This window comes from Heterodontus francisci, chromosome 45 (assembly GCF_036365525.1).
Source record: "Heterodontus francisci isolate sHetFra1 chromosome 45, sHetFra1.hap1, whole genome shotgun sequence".
In the NCBI taxonomy this organism is placed as follows: Eukaryota; Metazoa; Chordata; class Chondrichthyes; order Heterodontiformes; family Heterodontidae; genus Heterodontus; species Heterodontus francisci.
This window is the reverse complement of record NC_090415.1, coordinates 15,051,380-15,074,362: the sequence shown is the minus strand read 5'-3', so window position 1 is coordinate 15,074,362 and position 22,983 is coordinate 15,051,380. Positions and strand designations below refer to the sequence as shown.

General features: G+C 42.6%; 1 long non-coding RNA gene across 1 annotated transcript; it reads right to left on the bottom strand.

Moving 5' to 3' along the window:
* Positions 1 to 22,833, bottom strand: LOC137356449 (uncharacterized). The gene is made up of 3 exons (XR_010971058.1): positions 22,757 to 22,833; positions 11,672 to 11,798; positions 1 to 153 (listed from the first exon to the last, which is right to left on the bottom strand). It is a non-coding gene; the product is annotated as an uncharacterized lncRNA (long non-coding RNA).
* Between the last annotated feature and the right edge of the window lie 150 nt (positions 22,834 to 22,983).

The following is a 22,983-nucleotide window of genomic DNA, read 5'->3' as shown; positions in this document are numbered from 1 at the left end:
TCGACAAATAGATGCATAATTTAATTTATGAAACGTGTACCAGACAACACTGACAATAAATTCATCGTGATGCGACGGTGCCTCAGAAGACAGGTATTTTTTCATTGACTTTCTTGATGTACGCTTCCAGACTCATTTGCTTCAACAATTCAACTGAAAGAAAAAGAAACAGGTTACAAGTAACTATCAAATAAATTTAAATTGAAGTTTAAAATATAGTGGGTTGCTTTCACGTTGAAGTGATGTTTTAATATGGACGATATTTGGAATTCATGAACCATGAAACATGTTAAAGTCAACTGAATGGGTATTCTAGTGGATCGTATAATTGGTTACCAATTCAATATCGCACATTTTTCATAATCTCCCAAAGTTAAAATCTACTCGAGTGAATTAAAGCCCTAGACGATATTAGGTTCCATTGAAGTTAACAAAACCAAATATTAGACTAAACGTCTAACGACACATTTTCTATACCACCTGTTAGCATCCTCACCTAACTTGAATTTCAGATCCAATGAACTTATATCCAGAATTGACAATGTTCCGCAGCAAATTTAAACTGTGTGTGGGTGAAAGGTATTAAACAGATGCCATCATGGCAGTTCTGAATTATAAATAACTTTGCAAAACCATGTCAGATGTGGATACAATAGCGACAGCAGGAACATGCAGTTAGAAGTAAGTGTTTCTTCATTTCGATGATGTGGGCATATTTGGCGAGGCTCCTATTTATTCCTATCCCTAACTGCCAACAAATGATGCTGCTAGGCATTCGTCTTCAACCGCTGGTAACAGTTTGGCGGATTGACACATTAAAGAGCCGTGAATAGTAAAGCATGTCGCTGTATGACTGGAATCACATTTAGGAAAACTGTTTGACAGATTTCCTCATTTAAATAAATTTGGACTCTACAACAGTCCAGCAATGTCATGCTCACTTATTAGTCATATCATCTTGTCTCACCACCACATTTTGAAAACTGAATTCAAATTCACCAATGGACATAATGAAATTTTAACATGCATACTCTTGTGTATTAGTTAATGTCTCCTCATTACTAGTCAAGTAGCATTAGCTTACATCACGACAAGCACAATAGTGTTCCAAGTGGCTAATAAATGATTTGTGCCAATTTTGGAAATGATCCAGGAAAAAATAGTAAACTATTCTGAATTGCCTAGTTAACTTTCCTTCCCTGCAGATGATCGGTTTGGAACCGAATTGTATGATTTTATCTTTAAATGATTGGTGTAAAATAGGTGAAAGTGAATCGGCCAGGCATTTTAACTGCCGTCCATTTTTTTTCAGTTTATAATACCTTGAACGTGATTGAATATTGGTAGGGGCGCAGAAATAGTATCAGATGAGCACCGCCGTTTAGTGGCACCATCCAACTTAAAATTGATCAGCAGGAGTTTCTGAGCTCCCCCACAATGGGATCTTAATTGAATATAAGTTAAAAGTATCCCAAAATAATAGAGTGGAAGGGAGAAATTACGTGACCACCAGTAGGCAACACACTGGATTCAAATAATACATGCAAACTTCCCAAATATTGTCAAAAGGTTACTCATATTTCCGTACCAATAATGTGGTTAATAATGGATGTGTTATGGAGGAATAACAATCCAAGGGTTAAAAAAGATAATAAGCGCCTCTTACGACGATAGCAGGACTTCATTGGCGGGAAAGTCAGAATTAGGGAACAGAATGTTTAATTTTAGGTGTAATGAGGTGATGATAACTGGATAGTGCCAACATTAGGAAGGAAAAGCGGAACGAAGCAAACACTTTGCAATGGGGATAGCAAAGCATAGGGCTTATGGTGCCTGGATGGTGTTGCCTTCTACATTGACCTGCCTGGGGAAGTTCGGGGATTCTTCTGATCGAGCAAAATAACTTCAGTGGAAGGTTCTCTTTAACCCTGGACTCCAGGATGGTATGTTCCCTCCCTGGTGCTAGGGTCAAGGATGTCTCGGAACCGCTGCAGGACATTCTGAAAGGGGACGGTGAGCAGTCAGAGGTCGTGGTGCATAGTGGTACTAATGATATAGGCAGGAAAAGAGATGAGGTCCTGCAAAATTAATATAGGGAGTTAAGCAGAAAGTTAAAAAGCAAGGCCTCTAGGGTTGTAATCTCAGGATTACTTCCTGTGCCACGTGCTAGTGAGGGTCTGAATTGGAGGATTAGGCAAATGAATGCATGGCTGAAGAACTGGTGTAGGCTGGAGGGCTTCAGCTACCTGGATCATTGGGATCTCTTCTGGTGATGAGGTAACCTGTACAAGAAGGACGGGTTGCATCTAATCTGGCGGCAGACCAATATCCTTGCGGGGAGGTTTGCTAGCACTACTTTGGAGATTGGAAACTAGTCTTGCGGGGGGGAGGTTGGGGGTGACCCAAAGAAGTACTGTCACAGATGAGATAGTTGTGGCAAATGTAGAGGTTAAAGCAATCAAGTCCAGTAGGCAGGTCGGGCAGGGGCAGGGCAGGGAGCGTGGAAGGTCTGCTAGGCTAAACTGCATTTGCTTTAATGCTATAAGCCTTAGAGATAAGGCAGATGAACAGATGAACTCATAGCATGGATCGATGTATGGGATTGTGATATTAAAGCTATTACAGAAACTTGGTGAGGGATCAGCAGGATGTGCAGCTCATTTTTATTGAGTACCGATATTTCCGGCGCGACAGAGGTGGAGGTAAGAGAGGATGGAGAATTGCACTATTGATTAGGGAGAACATCACGGCAGTACTTAGAAAGGATATCCTGAGAGGAACGTCCAGCACCGCCATATGGGTAGAAATAAGAAAGGGGTGATCATTTTGATGGGATTACACCATAGGCCCCCCAATAGTCAGAGCAAGTGGAGGAGCATATATGTAGGGAATTCACAGATAGGTGTAGGAATTATAGGGTTGTAATAGTAGTGATTTTAACTTCCCTAATATTGACTCGGACTGTCTTAGTGCTCAGGGATCAGATGGGGAAGAATTTATTAAGTGTGTCCAGGAGAGCCTTCTGAAGCAGTATGTGGATAGCCCTACTAGAGAAGGGGCTACACTCGACCTCCTGTTAGGAAATGAGGATGGATAGGTGGTTGATGTGTCAGTGGGGGAGCACTTTGGGGCCAGTGACCATAACTCTAATATCTTAAAGATAGTTATGGAAAATGATAGGACTGGTCCTCAGATTGAAGTCCTAAATTGGGGCAAGGCTCATTTCGATGGCATGAGACAGGAACTCTCAAAAGTTCAATGGGAGAGGCTTTTTACAGGTAATGGGACGTCTGGCAAGTGGTAGGCTTTTAAAAGCACTGCAGCCTCACAGCTCCAGGGACCCGGGTTCGATTCTGGGTACTGCCTGTGCGGAGTTTGCAAGTTCTCCCTGTGTCTGCGTGGGTTTCCTCCGGGTGCTCCGGTTTCCTCCCACATGCCAAAGACTTGCAGGTTGATAGGTTAATTGGCCATCATAAATTGCCCCTAGTATAGGTAGGTGGTAGGGAAATATATAGGGACAGGTGGGGATGTGATAGGAATACGGGATTAGTGTAGGATGAGTATAAATGGGTGGTTGATGGTCGGCACAGACTCGGTGGGCCGAAGGGCCTGTTAAAGTGCTGTATCTCTAAACTAAACTAAACTAAAAAGTGATATAAGAAGAGTTCAGCACTGGCATGTTCCTGTTCGATGGAAGGGCAAGGCTGGCAAGTTTAGGGAACCTTGGTTGACGAGGGATATTGGGGGTCTGGTCAGAACAAAGAAGGAGGCATATGTCAGGTATAGGTAGCTTGGATCAGGGGAGTCCCTCGAGGAGTATAGGGGATGTAGGACTACACTTAAGAAGGAAATTAGGAGGGCGAAAATATTCATGAGATTTCCATGGCAGATAAGATAAAGGAGAATTCTAAAAGATTCTATAAGTATATTAAGAGTAAAAGGGTAGCTAGGGAGAGAGTAGGTCCCCTTAAGGATCAGTGTAGCAATCTATGTGTGGAGCCCCGTGAATAGGCGAGGTCTTAAATGAATATTTCTCGTTAGTATTTACCGTGGAGAAGGTCATGGAAGCTAATGAGTTCAAGGGAGGGAACGCCGATATCCTGGAGCATATGAATATTACAAAGGAGGAGGTGTTGGAGGTTCTGAAGCGCATTAAAGTAGATAAATCCCCAGGGCCTGACCAGGTGTATCCTAGGATGCTATGGGAAGCAAGTGAGGATATTGCTGGGGCACTGGAAGAGATCTTTGTATCATCGTTAGCCACGGGTGAGGTACCGGAAGACCGGAGGATAGCTAATGTTGTGCCTTTATTTCAGAAGCGCAGCAGGGATAAGCCAGGGAACTACAGGCCCGTGAGCCTTGCATCAGTGGTGGGAAAGTTATTGGAAGGGATTCTGAGAGACAGGATTTATATGCATCTGGAAAGGCGTGGTCTGATTACGAATAGTCAGCATGGCTTTGTGCCTGGGAAATCATCATTTGATTGAGTTCCTCGAGGAGGTGACCAAGAGGATTGACGAGGGCAGGGCGATGGACGTTGTCTACATGGACTTTAGCAAGGCCTTTGGCAAGGTACCACATGGTAGGCTGGTCCAGAAGGTTCAAAAACATGGGATCCAGGCTGAGCAAGCAAATTGGATACAAAATTGGCTTGGTGATAGGAGGCAGAAGGTGGTAGTGGAGGGTTAATTTTCAGATTGGAGCCCGGTGACCAGTGATGTGCTACAGGGATCGGTACTGGGCCCTCTTCTGTTGTCGTATATATTAATGACTTGGATGTGAATGTAAGGGGCATGATTAGTAACTTTGTAGATGACACCAAATTTGGGGGTATAGTGGACAGTGAAGAAGGTTGCCTAAGGTTACAACAGGATATAGATCAACTGGGAAAGTGGACAAGGGAGTGGTGGATGGAATTTAAGGCAGGGAAGTGTGAAGTGATGCATTTTAGGAAGTTAAACCAGGGCAGGACACATACAGTGAATGGCAGTGCCCTGGGGAGTGTTGTTGTACAGAGACAACTTGGGGTGCAAGTACATAGTTCCCTGAAAGTGGCAACACAGGTAGACAGGGTGGTGAAGAAGGTATATGGCATGCTTGCCTTCATTGGCTGAGGCATTGAGTACCAGATTGGGACGTCATGTTACAGCTATACATAACGTTGGTTAGGCCGCATTTGGAGTACTATGTGCAGTTCTGGTCCCCGCACTACAGGAAAGATGTGATTAAGCTAGAGAGGGTGCAGAATAGATTCACAAAGATGTTGCCAGGTTTGGAGGGCTTGAGTAATAAAGAGAGATTGGATAGGCTGGGTCTGTTTTCCCTGGAGAGAAGAAGGCTAAGAGAGGACATGAGAGAGGTACATAAAATTGTGTGAGGCACAGATAGGGTCGATAGCCAGAGTCTGTTTGCCATGGTAGAGGTGACTAAAACTAGAGGGCAAAGATTTAAGGTGAGAGGGAGGATGTTTAAAGGGGATCAAAGGGGTAAATTTTTCACACAAAGAATAGTGGGTATCTGGAATGAGCTTTCCGAGGGAGTGGTGGAGGCAGGAATAGTAGCGACATTTAAGAGGCATCTGAACAGGTACTTGAATCAGAAAGGCATAGAGGGATATAAAATTTATGCAGGCAGGTGGGATTAGTGTAGATAGGCATTTTGGCCGGCATGGACAAGGTGGGCCAAAGGCCCTGTTTCTATACTGTCCGACTCGATGACTCTACCCCCGTTTCAGTGCATAATCGATGTAACTAATAGTTTCCCTAGGCAAGGTGGAGCATAGGAACCTAGGAACAGGAGAAAATCTTTAACCCCCTCCAGCCTCTTCTACCAATTTGTGAGATGATGGCACATCTGTGACCTAACTATATTCCACCCTTTGCCCCTTCTTCCGCATAGGGCGGCACAGTGGTGCAGTGGTTAGCAGCGCAGCCTCACAGCTCCAGGGACCTGGGTTCAATTCTGGGTACTGCCTGTGCGGAGTTTGCAAGTTTTCCTTCTGACCGCGCGGGTTTTCACCGGGTGCTCCGGTTTCCTCCCACAAATGCCAAAGACTTGCAGGCGATAGGTAAATTGGCCATTGTAAATTGCCCCTAGTGCAGGTAGGTAATAAGTAATATGGGATTACTGTAGGGTTAGTATAAATGGGTGGTTGTTGATCGGCACAGACTCGGTGGGCCGAAGGGTCTGTTTCAGTGCTCTATCTCTAAATAAATAAAAATAAAAAAATAAAATCTTTGGATTTGAAAAAAATCTATAAATCTCTGCTTTAGTGCATGCAGTTGATTCAACGTCAATTGCTATGTGTAGAAGAGTGTCACAAACATCTGTCACCTTATGTCTGGAGAAGTGTTTCCTATTTTAGCCCCTGAAAGGTCTGCCACTATTTTTAGGCTATGCCACCTTGTCCTATATTCCCCAATATCCATTCACCATTATGGGATGTGGTCGTCGCTACCTAAGCCAGCAGGTATTGTCCATCTCTAATTGCCCTTGGGAAGGTGATGGTGAGCTGTCTTCTTGAACTACTGCTGTCCTTGAGATGTAGGTAAACCAATAGTGCTGTTGGGAAGGGAGGACCAGGACTTTGACAAAACAAGTCAAACAGCGGTGGTATACCTCCAAGTCAGGATGGTGTGTGGTTCGCAGAGGACTTGCAGGTGATGAAATTCCCAAGCATATGCTGTCTTTGTCCTTCTGGGTGGTAGAGTTCACGGGTTTGGAAAATGCTTTCGAAGGAGACTTGGTGAGTTGCTGCAGTGCATCTTGTAGATGCTGCTGCCACTGTGCGTCGGTGATGAATGGGGTGAAAATCAAGTGCAATACTTTGTCCTGAATGGTGTTGAGCTTTTTGAGTGTTGTTTTCATCCAGGCAATTGGAGATTATTCAATCACACTCCTGACTTGTGCCGTGTAAATGGTATACAGACTTTATGGAGTAGTACATGAGGGACCTTCTATTGCATCCACAATATTTATATGACTGTTCCATTTCAGTTTCAGGTCAATGGTAGTCCCCAGGATATTGATACTGGGAGATTCGTCGATGGTAGTGCCATTGAGCATTAAAGGGAGCGCGCCCTGCTTGAGATGGTCATTGTCTGGTGCTTGTGTGGCGTGAATGTTACTTGCCATTTATCAGCAAACGTCTGGATGAGTTCATGTCTGGCTGCATCTGGATACGGATGTTTCACTATCCGACGAGTCGCAAATGGTACTGAACATTGTGCAATCATCAGTGAGCATTCCCAGTTACGTCCATATGATGGAGGAAAGATCGTAGGCTCCTGCAGTGATGTCCTCAGACTGAGATGATTGATCGCCAACAAGCACAAGCATCTTCCTTTGTGTTATGTATGACTCTAACCAGTAGAATGTTTACTCCTTATTTTCATTGACTCTAGCTTTCTTGGGGCTCCTTGATGCCATACTCGTTCAAATGCTGCCTTGACGTGAAGGGCAGCCACTCTCATCTTAAACATCCTTAGACCTGCAGGACAAGTCTGGTAAACAGATTGATCCATTTGCCTCTGTGTTTACTCAGGAAGTAGATGCTGACAAATTATTGTAAGAAGCAGAGGTGTTAGAGATAATGTATGCGGTGAAAACTGCTATGCAGGATGCATTGCAACGGGTGGCTTTGCTCATAGTGGGTCGATTTCTGGGTCTGGATGGATTACATCTCCTTGGAAGTGAAAGTGAGATCGTGGAAATATTTGTCGTAAACGTCCAACCTTTTCTAGATAAAGGGAAGGAACCACAGGACTCCTGAGTGGCATATGCAACAGTCTTACTTAAGAATGTGTGTTACGCCAGTCCAAGTAACTACAGGACGGTCTGTTTAACAGTGAAGGTGAGCAAGGTTTTAGAAACAGTCATCAAGGAAAAACAAAATCAACAGGCAGTTGAATTTATGCGAGTTAATCAGAGGGAGCCAGAACGGATTTGCAAAAAAAGGCAGAGCATACTTGACTAATCTAATTGATTTCTTTGGTTGAAGTAACAGAGAAGATTGATGAAGGGAATGCCAACGATGTTGTGTATATGGCTTTAATAAAATTTGTGACAAAGCACCGCAAAAAGGCTGGGTAACAAAATTAATGCTCACAGTATATGAGGATGAATGTCAGCTTGGATTAAAAAATGGCTTCAAGAAATAAAGCAATGCGCCCTGTTAATTGGTTGACTTTCAGAATGAAGGATGGTAGACAGTGGTGTTACCCAAGGTTCAGTGCAGGGCCCACTGCTTTTTTGATATTGGAACATGGGGTGAAATTCCAAAATTTACCGATGATATCGAACGTCGAGGCAGGCAATGAGGGTAATACCATGTATGCCCAAATAGATGGCGCTGCCATGCGATCCCTTCTAGTCCCTGCTCTCGCAAACATCTTTGTTGGGTTCCATGAGAAACGTGTCTTTGATGGAATGACACCAAACCTCCTCACTCTGGAATATTTCTAATACGTAGGTTCTACATTTGCTATATTTTTGAATCGCCAGCTTCATACAATTATTCCTTACACGTCTGATCTGGTTGAACCCTCAGCTCAAATTCTTATTTGAAATGGAGAAGTCAAATGAGCTCCCTTTTCTTGAACTACGAGTTGATAGATCTGTTCAGGGGGTCTCTACCATGGTTTACCACAAACAAGGCTTCATTTGTCAATGCTCGTACTGCTATTTTTACCGTTCCATGCGCTATAGATTGGCCTTATCGGCAACTCCATCAGTAGGGTCCGAGCCATTTTCTCATCATGCAAGCTTGATGCTGAAATAGGGCGAATCAAAGACATCCTGCCTGATAATGGCTACCCTGATCAGATAATTTCTTACTCGATATCACGCAAACTTATGAAGGCCGTTTTTGTCAGTCCTGAACAGTCCCCAGTCTACCTGAAGTTACCCTAGAAGGGTAATATATCAAAAATTTGACCAACAAGTAAAGCTGGCTGTTTCATGCTGCGACTATGCAGCAGCAACGCGTGCGGTGTTCACCACTAACAGGGTACCGCGATCAAGCCAAAAAGACGTTCTTCCTAACACACAAATGAGTAATATGATATATGAATTTGAATGCTAGTGTGATACCTGGTATATAGGCTGCACGTCCATGAGACTGGAGGATTGCATCCTCTTTGCTGTTTGCAACGAGAGGATATGGGCTGTACCCAACTAGCCAATACTTGCAAAACCCAAAACACAGCGTCCAACATTAGATGTGATTCCACGATCGGACAACATTTGCTAAATAATCTACAGTGTGCTAGGAAATACGCTGATGACCAATTTAAGATTGTCAGTGGTGCTCGCAGTGAGGTGCATGAGAACATACTGGAGGCTATACATAATAATTCACATGGCCCTGTTCTTTGCAGACGGAAAGAATAGGAACAAACATTGCAGCTGTTTCAGCTGAACAAAATAAGTGACAGCCATACGTTGGTTCAATCCTCAGACCAATCAGAGTCAAGCTGCCTGGTTTAAATTTAAAACAAAGCTTTGCTGTTAACTGTAAGTCACCATAAACGGTTACTTCGCTATGGCAACGCCTCTACCAATCAGAGTTCGCTTGCCAACCAATCAGCACTGTCTTCTCACGCAGTGTAAGTTTTTTCTCTTTACATTTGTAATTCTTGCGGTTGTCCTGATGAGTGCAAGACAAAACGCTTCAACAACGTCTATTTTCAGCTACTCAAGTTCTGTTCTACTAAATGACTAAATGTAAAAGCATTGAGATAAACTGGTCAACACAAAGAGATATTACCTAGTTAAATCCAAAAGGTTAGCACCTGTCAAAGAATGATCATTGGTTGGTTAAGGAAGACATCCTTTGTCACAAGACGCAAGATGATTCGGACAAGGGAGGGTTCATTGATAGCAGCCAGGATAAATTAAATCAGCCAGACTGATTTTCAAACAGCCACGACACGGGACAAGAGAGACAGAGAGACAGAGACAAAAAAAATGAAGACCAGAAGTTCCAAGAGAAAAAGTTGTGCGCTCTGCTGTCCGGTCTCTAATATGGCTAGTATATGTGTTAGACTGTTAATCACTGCCTGAGTTTGTGACTATCGTTTATCTAAATTCTTAATAATGTTTCCCTGACGCTGACCTCAATACAGTCGATTCATAACAAGATATGTGTTGCCTGGTCTGTTCCCACTTAGAAGGGGGCACAAATTACTTCTACCTTATCAAATCTTATACTACAGTCTTCTATAATAAAAGAATATATGGCAAAAAATGCAACATGTTCTCATAATTTTAAAAAACAGCTTATTTCATTTCTCAAATTAAAGAAATGCAAGAATCTAAGTGGGCCAGAGTGTGACTTGAGCTTTTTCCGCCATTCAATAATTAACGGCTACTTGTGTTTTAACTCCATCCAGATGAATGGCCTGGCTCTGATTTTAAGGTTATGCTCCACATCGGAGAGTCCCTCACGATCCGAAAATGTTTCTGCCAAGTCTAGTCGATGAGTTGTATTCAAAATACTAAGGTTCTCAATTGAATTTCCTCTTGCAGTTTATTGTGCAGGGAATAAAAGCTGAGTATATGTAATCTCTCCTAATAAATTCACCCTTGTGGTCTTGTGACATTCTGCAGAAACAGATCTGTACTCCCGTTCAGGCCAATATTTAATTACTTTGTATTTTAATAATTCAATACAATTGAAGAGTAAAATGAGAATTTAGGTACAGATCCTAAACATTTTGAGGACCACTACTTAACCACATAATCCTATCAAGCATACTATGCTGGAAATGACTTAAGATCGAAAATATCGCATTCTGTCAGCTGGAGAATCTAACAATATTTTTTTTTCATTTTTCCCAATATTATTGCAATAGGATAGAGATGCTGCTGTAGATGCGTGGATTGATGCATAGAGTTAAAAAGTGATATTTAGTCAAGGTTAGTTAGATGGATAGATATGGCTTCAATTACTTTGTCAGAGCTTTTCCTATTGTGGCTCCGATACCATATAATGGGGGAGGCGATGGCGTAGTGGTATTGTCACTAGGCTAGTAATCCAGAGTCCCAGCATATTGCTATTGGGACATGGGTTCAAATCCCACCACAAAAGAAGGTGGAATGTGAATTCAATTAATAAATCTGGAATTAAAAAAGCTAGTATAATGATGGCCATGAAACCATTGTCGATTGTTGTACAAACCCATCTGGTTCACTAATGTCCTTTAGGGAAGGAAATCTGCTGTCCTTACCTGGTCTGGCCGACTTGTAACTCCAGACCCACAGCAATGTGGTTAACTCTTACATGGCCTAGCAAGCCACTCAGTTCGCCATCACCTTCTCATGGGCAATAAATTCTGGCCTGGCCAGAGACGCTCACATCCCATAAATTAATAATAATAATAAAATCTCCTTTAAATCTACATACATAGAGTTGTCAGATCATGAGTGGCATACGTGTGGCTTGCTTTTATTAAGATCCAGGACCATAACAATAAATTCCTTTCTTTAAAAGTTGTGTTCATATTTCATACAATTTCTCAAAATAAGTAAAATACAAACATTACCACAACACGGAACTGTTCCTTCAATTCTTCAATTCAGGCAGTTTTCTGAAGTGTTATAGGTTTCTGTTGAAATAAAGATCTTTGTCTCTCTGGGAGTTAAAATCAACTGGTACGAGGCCCATACTCACCAATCCCAAGAAGAACTGAAAGAGTAAACATGCTCCAGGGACATTCACACAACCTGACTGAAATTACTGGTTTGTCTTAATTCTCTTTGTGATTGGTTTGCAGATAATGGATCTGATGGGGTTGCAGCTGCAGGAACATAGAGTACAGGATAAATGTCAAGACTACTGTAATCACCAATGAGGTCACACTGTCGAAATTCGTCAAGATCTTTTTAAGGAACAAATAGCACCCCTCACGTATAGGCAGAAAAGGTTCTCAGACATTCTCACTGAACATGAATTTGTTAAATTCCAGCCGAATATATATGTGATCCGCACGTAAACGGGATCTTTGTGTTGCGTGCATTTTAGGCATTCAAGTACATTTTCTATATGCCTCGCTAAAGTTGTTTCACTATTGAAGACCTTATAGGACGAATACTGCTACTGGAGCAAACCTGGAGAGTTTGATTTCCTTTTTAGATTATCCCATTTGTTTAACTGAATTCTTCCCAATCCAATATGCATATAACCGTTTCAGTATTTTCTTTCTAAAATACAGGAAACCTATTTTTCTTCCAGTCCAATAAAAGTATTCACCACATTGCTCAATTCGTTTTTTATTTTAGTTGGTTTCACTGCACTCTTTAAGTTGAGCATTTAAGAGTAAGCATGGTGGTGTGACACGACTTACCCTGATCTGATGAAACACCTGTACATATTTAGCACACCATTTAGTAAATTTGTTCCAAGAAAATCAGCAGAGAATTCAAGTGATCTATTTTGGATCCTCCCACGAGAGAAAAGAATTAACACAATTGGTACATTTCTCTCTCTCTCTCCCTCCCTCCCTCCCTTTCTCTTCTTATATCTAGGTATATGTATAGAGGCTTTACTTCCCCGTGTTATGTACTCATCTCTGTACTGTGTAGTTTCTAGCTGATGGACATTTTTCTTTATCTGTTGCTGTTGCTCTGAAAGCGCCAGGCAACAGCTTTTTAGAAAGCAAAATATTGCAGATGGTGGAAATCTGAAATAAAAACCAAAAAAAATGTTCTGGGAATACCAATGCAGGTCTGGGAACATCTGTGGACAGAACCGCAGAGTTAACGTTTCAGGTCAGCTGCATTTCATCAGAACTGGCAATAGCTTTCAGCAGAGCCGTCATCTGCCCCAAGATTAAAATCAGCAATGACTGAATCAAGCCAGTCTTAAGTGCCAACAAGATTTCAGTAAATCAGCCCAGTAAAGACATTTTTAAAAACATTATGCTTCTCTAAATCCATTGGACAGATTCCAAATCAAAACAAGAACTGCTGGAAATACTCAGCAGATCTGGCAGCATCTGTGGAAAGAGAAGCAGAGTTAACGTTTCGGGTCAGTAGCCCTTCTTCGGAACTGGCAAATATTAGAAATGTCAAAGGTTATAAACAAGTGAGGCTGGGGTGGGGCAAGAGATAACAAAGGAGAAGTTGTAGATTGGACAAGGCCATATAGCTGACCAAAAGGGCATGGAGCAAAGGCAAACAATATGTTAAAGGTGTGTTGAAAGACAAAGCATTAGTACAGATAGGGTGTGAACGAACTGAAGATTGAACAGCAGCAAGTACAAACATGAAGAAAAGCAGTGGGTAAGCAAACTGAACAAACTAAGATGAAATGAAATAAAAATACAAAAAGAAATTGTAAAAAATGTAAAAAAGAAAAAAGAACTGAAAATAAAAGTAAAATGGGGGGCCCGTCATGCTCTGAAATTATTGAACTCAATGTTCAGTTCAGCAGGCTGTAGTGTGCCTAATCGATAAATGAGATGCTGTTCCTCAAGCTTGCATTGATGTTCACTGGAACACTGCAGCAAGCCCAGGATGGAGATGTGAGCATGAGAGCAGGGGGAAGTGTTGAAATGGCAAGCAACCGGAAGATCAGGGTGCTGCTTGCAGACTCAGTGGAGGTGTTCCACAACGCGGTCACCCATTCTGCGTTTGTTCTCCCCAATGTAGAGGAGACCACATTGTGAGCAGCGAATACAGTATACTACATTGAAAGAAGTACAAGCAAATCGCTGCTTCACCTGAAAGGAATGTTTGGGGCCTGGGAGAGTGAGGAGAGAGGAGGTAAATGGGCAGGTATTACACCTCCTGCGATTGCAGGGGAAGGTGCCATGGGAAGGGGACTAGGTGGTGTGGGTAATGGAGGAGTGGTCCAGGGTGTCACGGAGGGAATGTTCCCTTCGGAATGCTGACAGGGGAAGGGAGGGGAAGATGCGTTTGGTAGTGGCATCATGCTGAAGGTGGTGGAAATGGCAGAGGATGATCCTTTGGATATGGAGGCTGATGGGGTGGAAAGTGAGGACAAGGGGAACCCTGTCACGGTTCTGGGAGGGAGGGGAAGGGGTGAAGGTAAAGGTGCGGGGAATGGGCCGGACACGGTTGAGGGCCCTGTCAACAACAGTGAGGGAGTGAGGGGAGGGGGGAATCCTCGGTTGAGGAAAAGGAGGACATATCAGAAGCACCGTCCTGGAAGGTAGCATCATCAGAGCAGATGCGTCGGAGACGGAGAAACTGAGAGAATGGAATGGAGTCCTTATAGGAGGTAAGGTGTGAAGAAGTGTAATCAAGGTAGCTGTGGGAGTCGGTGGGCTTATGATGGATATTAGTAGACAACCTATCCCCAGAGATGGAGATAGAGAAGTCGAGGAAGGGAAGGGAAGTGTCACAGATTCCAAATTTTGTTTCACGCTTTACATGTGGTTAAGCTGATTTTCATCAAATATTACATTTGGAGTTTTCACATACCACTAAGCAGCAGGCGGAACCTGGGTCTGCGCTCTCTTATTATCGGACAGTCAGTGTATTGCACTTACTTGTGTACCCAAATTGTGTCCTCATGTCTTCGGAGATTAATTGAAACCACGACCACCTGACTCAGCCGGAATTGCTACCACTGAGCTCAACTGATACCAAAGATAAGTGTGCTGCGAGAATTCGATTAGGTGCTGTACAATTTTGCTGTTAATATGTTAATTTCCATAGATGAAAACTGAGTCTTAAAGCCTGGAGAGCAACACGAGAGAAAAAATATCTATGTAAGAATATATTGACAGGTATAGATAGCTGGATAGGCAGGTAGGTATCAGCGTAGGTAGGTAGGTAGATAGATAGATAGATAGATAGATAGATAGATAGATAGATAGATAGATAGATAGATAGATAGATAGATAGATAGATAGATAGATAGATAGATAGATAGATAGATAGATAGATAGATAGATAGATAAATTGACAGACGCACAGTCCAATTGATATGTTGGCTGATTTCAAAGCATGATGTGAAAGTTGTGATCTCCAGGGATCGGTGCTGCGTCTTCAATTTTTCAGGCTAAAATTTACTGACTTGGATAAACGACTGGGGAGTTGTAAAGTCACTTTTGCAGATTATGGAACGGTACAAAGTTCATGGAATAGTGTACGAATTTGTAAAGGACATGGCGAGATTCATTGAGTGCCTATTCTGTGGCGAATTAAATTGAATGTTACTAAATATGATCCCATCCACGTTGCTCCAAAAAACGATATGTAAGGCTATTTCCTAAAGAGCGAGAAACTGTATAAATAGAAACATAGAAAATAGGAGCAAGAATAGGCCATTCAGCCCTTCGGGCCTGCTCCACCATTCAAAAAAGATCATGGCTGATTGTCTAATGCAAAACCCTGTTCCCGCTTTTTTCCCCATGTCCCTTGATCCTTGTGGCATTAAGAAATATCTTTATCTCCTTCTTCAATATATTTAATAACTTGGCCTCCACTGCCTTCTGTGGTAGAGAATTCCACCGGTTCACCACCCTCTGAGTGAAGAATATTTTTCTAATCTCGGTTATAGATTCCATACTTCTTATCATGAGATTGTGACCCGTCGTTCTAGACTCCCCAGCCATCGGGAACATCCTCCCCGAATCTAGCCTGTCTGGTGCTGTTCGAATTTTATAGGTTTCTATGAGATCCCATGTCATTCTTCTGAACTCTAGTGAATATAGGCCTATTCGACCCAATCGCGCCTCATACGTCAATCCTGCCACCCCAGTAATCAGCCTTCTTTGCACGCTCCTCCATGGGAGGAACATCCTTCTTCAGATAAAGAGAACAAAACTGCACACAATACTCCAGATGTGGTCTCACCAAGGCCTTGTATAACTGCAGTAAGACATCCTTCTTCCTGCATTCAAATCTTCTTGCAATGAAGACCAACATACCATTCGCCTTGCTAATTGCTTGTTGCACCTGAATGCTTGCTTTGAGCGACTCGTGTACAAGGACACCAGGTCTCGTTGCTCCTCCCCCTTTCCCAATCTATCACCACTCAGATAATAATCTGCCTTTCTGTTTTTGCATCCAAAGTGGATAACCTCACATTTATCCTCGTTATACTGCATCTGCCATGCATTTTCCCACTCACCCAACTTGTCCAAATTACACTGGAGCCTGTTTGCATCCTCCTCACAGCTCACTCCCCTCCCACCCTCTCCCCCCAGCTTTGTGTCGTCTGCAAACTTGGAATTGTTACATTTGGTTACCTCACCCAAGTCATTAATATATATTGTGAATATATACTGTGCAGGAACATGGCGATCTGGGAACCCAAGAACACGATCATTAACACAAGGATTCATGTTCATAAACAATTAGAACACAGCTCGCTGAATGAATGCCTTTGTGTCAAGGAGTCCGGGAATAAAAGTGTGTAAGTTATGTTACTGCAATAAAAATCACTGATTAGACCCCAGCGGGATTTGTCCACAACACCTCAGAACGGTTATATTGACCTAGGCGAGGGTGTAGCGTAGATGCACCACAATGAATAAGTGGTAATGCAATCTCGATGTTTGAAATCTTAAAAAGATTTGGAGGGGCAAATGCTCTCGTGGAATCGAGTAGGAAGGTGTCGAACAATGCTACAGCTAATTTCCAAGCAATGATTGCAAAGGTTCATAACATCCCTGCTTTCCTAATTTACTTTAAAACTCTATTTATAAAGTCTATAATTGCATATTCGTTTTCTTTTAATTTGTTTGTTCTATCATCTGCACATCTTCTGTAGGTTTCTCTGTGCATGCAATCCCTTTTAAATTTGTCCATTTAATTTACATTGCACCTCATCATTATCGCTTTCAAAAAACTTACCTTTACAGTTCTCTGCATTGAAGTTAATGTGCCATAATAATTGCCCATTTGAAATCATGCCATTTCTATCCAGGATGTACTTAGATATCCTTAAGGCTTTGCAATAAAAAAACAACGCATGGTGTAAGGGGTAACATTTTTTGCGTGGATAGAAGATTGGCTTGGTAACAGGAAGCAGAGAGCAGGCATAAATGGGATATTTTCTGGTTGGCAAGATGTAACGAGTAGTGTGCCACAGGGGCCTCAAGTTTATGCAATTTATTTACATGACTTGGATGAACGGACCCGAAGGTATGGTTGCTAAATTTGCTCATGACACCAAGATAGGTATGGAAATAAGTTCTGAAGAGGACATAAGGAAGCAACACAGAGATATTGTTAGGTTAAATGAGTGGACAAAGATCTGGCAAATGGAGTATAATATTGGAAAATGTTAAATTGTCCATTTTGGCATGACGAATTTTTTAAAAAGCATATAATCTAAATGGTGAGAGATGGCAGATCTCTGGGATGCAGAGAGTTCTGGGTACCCTAGCACATAAATTGCAAAAAAAAAGTTAGTTTGCAAGTGCAGCAAGTAATTAGAAAAGCTAATAGAATGTTATCATTTATCTCAAGGAGAATTGAACACAAAGGTAGGGAAGTTATGTTTCAGTTGTGCAGGGCATTAGTGAGATCACATCTGGAGTACTGTGTACAATATTGGTCTTCTAATTTAAGGAAACTTGTAAATGCTTTGGAAGAAGTTCAGCGTAGGTTTACTAGACTAATAGATTGGGTGGGCTATCTTATAAGGAAAGGCTGGAGAGGCTTGACTTGTATCTGCTGGAGTTTAGAACAGTAATAGGCGACTTGATTGAAACATATAAGCTTCTGAGGGGTCTTGAAAGGGTGGATGTGGAAATGATCTTTCTTCTTGGGAGGGGAGGGGTGGAATCTCGAACTCGTGGTCACTGTTTAGAAATAAGGGGTCGCCCATTTAAGACAGAGATGAGGAGATTTTTTTCTCTCGCTGAGGGTTGTGAGTCTTTGGAACTCTCTTCATCTAAAGGTGTTCAAAGCAGAGTCTTTGAATAGTTTTAAGGTAGAGGTAGATTGAGCCTTTATACGAAGGGGGATGGAAGGTTATTGGATGTAGGCGGGAATTTGGAGTTGACATTACAATCATATCAAGCATGATGTTGTTGAATGGCGGAGCAGGATCAAGGGCCCGAGTGGCCTACTCCTGATCCTAATTTGTATGTCCATATATAGGTTATCAATATATGTCAAAAAAGCAGTGTTCTCAATAACCAAGCCCAGGGGGACACCGTATATAGTTCCTTCCAGAGTGAAAAACAAGTATCCCAAATTCCTGCTGACAGTTTGTAGGCTATCTGCATCCAGGGTGTTACTACCCCATTAAGAACAGAATTGATAGAATGCGAAAACAAACAAACAAACAAAAAAAAATAACAGTCAGTACTTCAGAAGTAACATGTAATAAATAGTAACTAAGATAGAGAAAGAGAAATAAGGGTACGGAAGTGGTAACAGTGCCAGCAACAGGGCAAGCAGAATGCCTTTTTCAAGTATAACGGAGTGGACATATTAATTATAGGAAGATGCACTGTTATGGGGAACCAGCAGGGGACTGAAATTTCTTCTGAGCTGTAGCATCAAACGACCAGCAAAAAAACCGAGAAGATGGTAAAAGGGGGGGGGGGGGGGTGTGTGGCATTGTTAATCAAGGAGAGTATTACAGCGACAGAAAGGACATTTGAGGACTCGTCTACTGAGGTAGTATGGGCCGTGGTTAGAAACAGGAGAGGTGAGGTCACCCTGTTGGGAGTCTTTTATAGACCTCCGAATAATTCCAGAGATGTAGTGGAAAGGATAGCGAAGATCATTCTCGACAGGGGCGAGAGTAACAGGGTAGTTGTTATGGGGGACTTTAACTTTCCAAATATTGACTGGAAATACTATAGTTCGAGTACTTTAGTTGGGTCAGTTTTTGTCCAGTGTGTGCAGGAGGGTTTTCTGACACAGTATGTAGACAGGCCAACCAGGGGCGATGCCACATTGGATTTGGTACTGGGTAATGAAACCGACCAGGTCTTAGATTTAGATGTAGGTGAGCACTTTGGTGATAGTGATCACAATTCGGTTAGCTTTACCTTAGCGATGGGCAGGGACAGGTATATACCGCAGGGCAAGAATTATAGCTGGGGGAAATGAAATTATGATGCGATTAGGCAAGATTTAGGATGCGTAGGATGGGGAAGGAAACTGCAGGGGATGGGCACAATCGAAATGTGGAGCTTATTCAAGGAGCAGCTACTGTGTGTCCTTGATAAGTATGTACCTGTCAGGCAGGGAGGAAGTTGTCGAGCGAGGGAGCTAAATAAGTTGAAGCGCTTGTCAAGAGGAAGAAGAAGGCTTATGTTAGGATGAGACGTGAAGGCTCAGTTAGGGCACTTGAGAGTTACAAGCTAGCCAGGAATGATCTAAAGGGAGAGCTAAGAAGAGCAAGGAGAGGACACGAGAAGTCATTGGCGGATAGGATCAGGGAAAACCCTAAGGCTTCTATAGGTATATCAGGAATAAAAGAATGACTAGAATTAGATTAGGGCCAATCAAGGAGAGTAGTGGGAAGTTGTGTGTGGAATCAGAGGAGATAGGCGAAGCGTTAAATGAATATTTTGCGTCAGTATTTACAGAAGAGAAAGAAAATGTTGTCGAGGAGAATACTGAGATTCAGGCGACCAGGCTAGATGGGATTGAGGTTCACAAGGAGGAGGTGTTAGCAATTTCGGAAAGCGTGAAAATAGATATGTCCCCTGGGCCAGATGGGATTTATCCTAGGATTCTCTGGGAAGCTAGGGAGGAGATTGCAGAGCCTTTGTCCTTGAACTTTATGTCGTCATTGTCGACAGGAATAGTGCTGGAAGACTGGAGGATAGCAAATGTTGTCCCCTTGTTCAAGAAGGGGAGTAGAGGCAGCCCTGGTAATTATAGACCTGTGAGCCTTACTTCGGTTGTGGGTAAAATGTTGGAAAAGGTTATAAGAGACAGGATTTATAATCATCTAGAAAAGAATAAGTTCGTTAGCGATAGTCAGCACGGTTTTGTGAAGGGTAGGTCGTGCCTCACAAAACTTATTGAGTTTTTCGAGAAGGTGACCAAACAGGTGGATGAGGGTAAAGCAGTGGATGTGCTGTCTATGGATTTCAGTAAGGCGTTTGATAAGGTTCCCCACGGCAGGCTATTGCAGAAAATACGGAAGTATGGGGTTGAAGGTGATTTAGAGCTTTGGATCAGAAATTGGCTAGCTGAAAGAAGACAGAAGGTGGTGGTTGATGGCAAATGTTCATCCTGGAGTTTAGTTACTCGTGGTGTACCACAAGGATCTGTTTTGGGGCCACTGCTGTTTGTCATTTTTATAAATGACCTGGAAGAGGGTGTAGAAGGGTGGATTAGTAAATTTGCGGATGACACTAAGGTCGGTGGAGTTGTGGATAGTGCCGAAGGATGTTGTAGGGTACCGAGGGACATAGATAGGCTGCAGAGCTGGGCTGAGAATTGGCAAATGGAGTTTAATGCGGAGAGGTGTGAGGTGATTCACTTTGGAAGGAGTAACAGGAATGCAGAGTACTGGGCTAATGGGAAGATTCTTGGTAGTGTAGATGAACAGAGAGATCTTGGTGTCCAGGTGCAAAAATCCCTGAAGGTTGCTACCCAGGTTAATAGGGATGTTAAGAAGGCATATGGTGTGTTAGCTTTTATTAGTAGGGGGATCGAGTTTCGGAGCCACGAGGTCATGCTGCTGCTGTACAAAACTCTGGTGAGGCCGCACCTGGAGTATTGCGTGCAGTTCTGGTCACCGCATTATCGGAAGGATGTGGAAGCTTTGGAAAGGGTGCAGAGGAGATTTACTAGGATGTTGCCTGGTATGGAGGGAAGGTCTTACGAGGAAAGGCTGAGGGACTTGAGGTTGTTTTCGTTGGAGAGAAAGAGGAGGAGAGGTGACTTAATAGAGACATATAAGATAATCAGAGGGTTAGATAGGGTGGATAGTGAGAGTCTTTTTCCTCGGATGGTGATGGCAAACACGAGGGGACATAGCTTTAAGTTGAGGGATGATAGATATAGGACAGATGTTAGAGGTAGTTTCTTTACTCAGAGAGTAGTAGGGGCGTGGAATGCCCTGCCTGCAACAGTAGTAGACTCGCCAACTTTAAGGGCATTTAAGTTGTCATTGGATAGACATATGGATGAAAATGGAATAGTGTAGGTCAGATGGTTTCACAGGTCGGCGCAACATCGAGGGCCGAAGGGCCTGTACTGCGCTGTCATGTTCTAATTTCTAAAAACATCGAGGGCCAAAGGGCCTGTACTGCACTGTAATGTTCTCGAGGGAGAGAGTGACAGAGATCGGAATAATATACTTGAGTGCTGCAATCTTTTAAAGTTCCATGAAACTTCAAAAGAGTTCTGTCCTCCCGACAAGAATTTGAAATTATGTACAATAACCACGTCGCATTGTTTTGTGGGCACTGTGGCTCACCTTCATCTGAGACGAGCAAAATTAAATGGCGCAAAACTATGCAAACACAGAATTATTAAGCAAGGATAATGAAGAATACTTTATTGACACCGTGAATCAGATCACAAGTCGGCAACATCTCTGTTTGACTGCCACATGGTGTTTGCAGTGGGAAATGAACGCTCGGCCCAGTACTGTAGCATGCAGCGCAGAATGAGGCTATTCGGCCAATCGTGGCTGTGATAGCAAATTTGAAGAGAGAGTCAATTACCCTCCCCACGCCCCCCACACCTCACCAGCTCATTCACCATGGCCCTGCAATTGTTTGCTTTTCAAGGATATATCCAGTTCCTTTTGCAAATATCTATTGATTTTCCAGTACCTTGTAAAGCATTGCATTCCAATTCAAAAGAAAAAAGATTGTGTGGAAGTAAACTAGTGTTTCATCCGCTCACTAGTTGGATAGTTCATTATCTTAAAGAATTTCCTGGCTTTGTGTATGTTAGACCTCAGATCACACCTTTTCTGCGCCCCCTTCAAAATAATACCATTTAATTTATTTTGCCTCGACACATCCTTCCTTCCAAAATTCATTAGTTCACAGATCTATGCATTACATTTCATCTGACATTGCATCCGTTCATCCTGAATTCCGGTATGATCCCCCTCAATATTTCCCACATTTCCGAATTCCTTGCAATCTTTGTCATTATGCCTTTATTCCCAAATCCAGCTCTTTACTGCGAATGAAAAATAAACTGTGTTCCTAATAATGATTCCTAAGAATCATAGTATTCACATTGCTTTATTTGTAGATTGGACAAAGGAAGGGTTCATTATCCAAAGACAAGGCGCACAAACTAATGTTGAGGTCTCAGTGTAACGTATGTGCTGGCCAACTGGTTTCACACCACTTCCCTTTATGGAACATCGAATCAGTTAACGGTTCTGTTTTACGTCCTACCTTTCTTACAGTTATCTGGCCTGTGAAACAACGGCCACGTACTTAATCATTCGACAGAGGATGTATTGTGGTCATTGTGACTCTGCAGGTTTGGTGATCCAAAATCTGATATGCATCTGCTCGCTCCACATCAGTGATACGTTTTCCAAGATTATCACTTACTTTCGTCCTGGTATACAGATTGGACACACATGCTTCCTTTTGAGAAGTTAAAAAATCATAACAAATATCTTTAACCACATCCATTGCACTTGCAGCAAGCGGTTTCATTCGAAAGACTTGCAGTCACTCTAATATAGTTAGTTGGTGGTTTGCTGCATTAAACCGTTTAACTGGAATAACAAAAAACAATTGGCTCGGATTTTGCTGTCAGCGGCGAGGCGTCGGCGTTCGACGTTGCGTGCATAATAATAAAAATAAATGAATATATCCGTACTTACCTTGTCCGTTGGCTGGAGCAGGAGTTGTTTCCCCAACTGCAGCATGGCTCCAGCAGCCTGCTCCTGTCCAAGGGGAGCAGAGAGGCGTGTTCTCGATGAAGAAACGCCCACATTGACGTCACCTAACGAAGTAACGCCCCTTGAGCGCAAGCAGTCAATCACTGTTCAAGTTGATGTTTTCAAATGATTTTAAGCTGTCGTGAATATTTCGAAAATGTTAAATAATT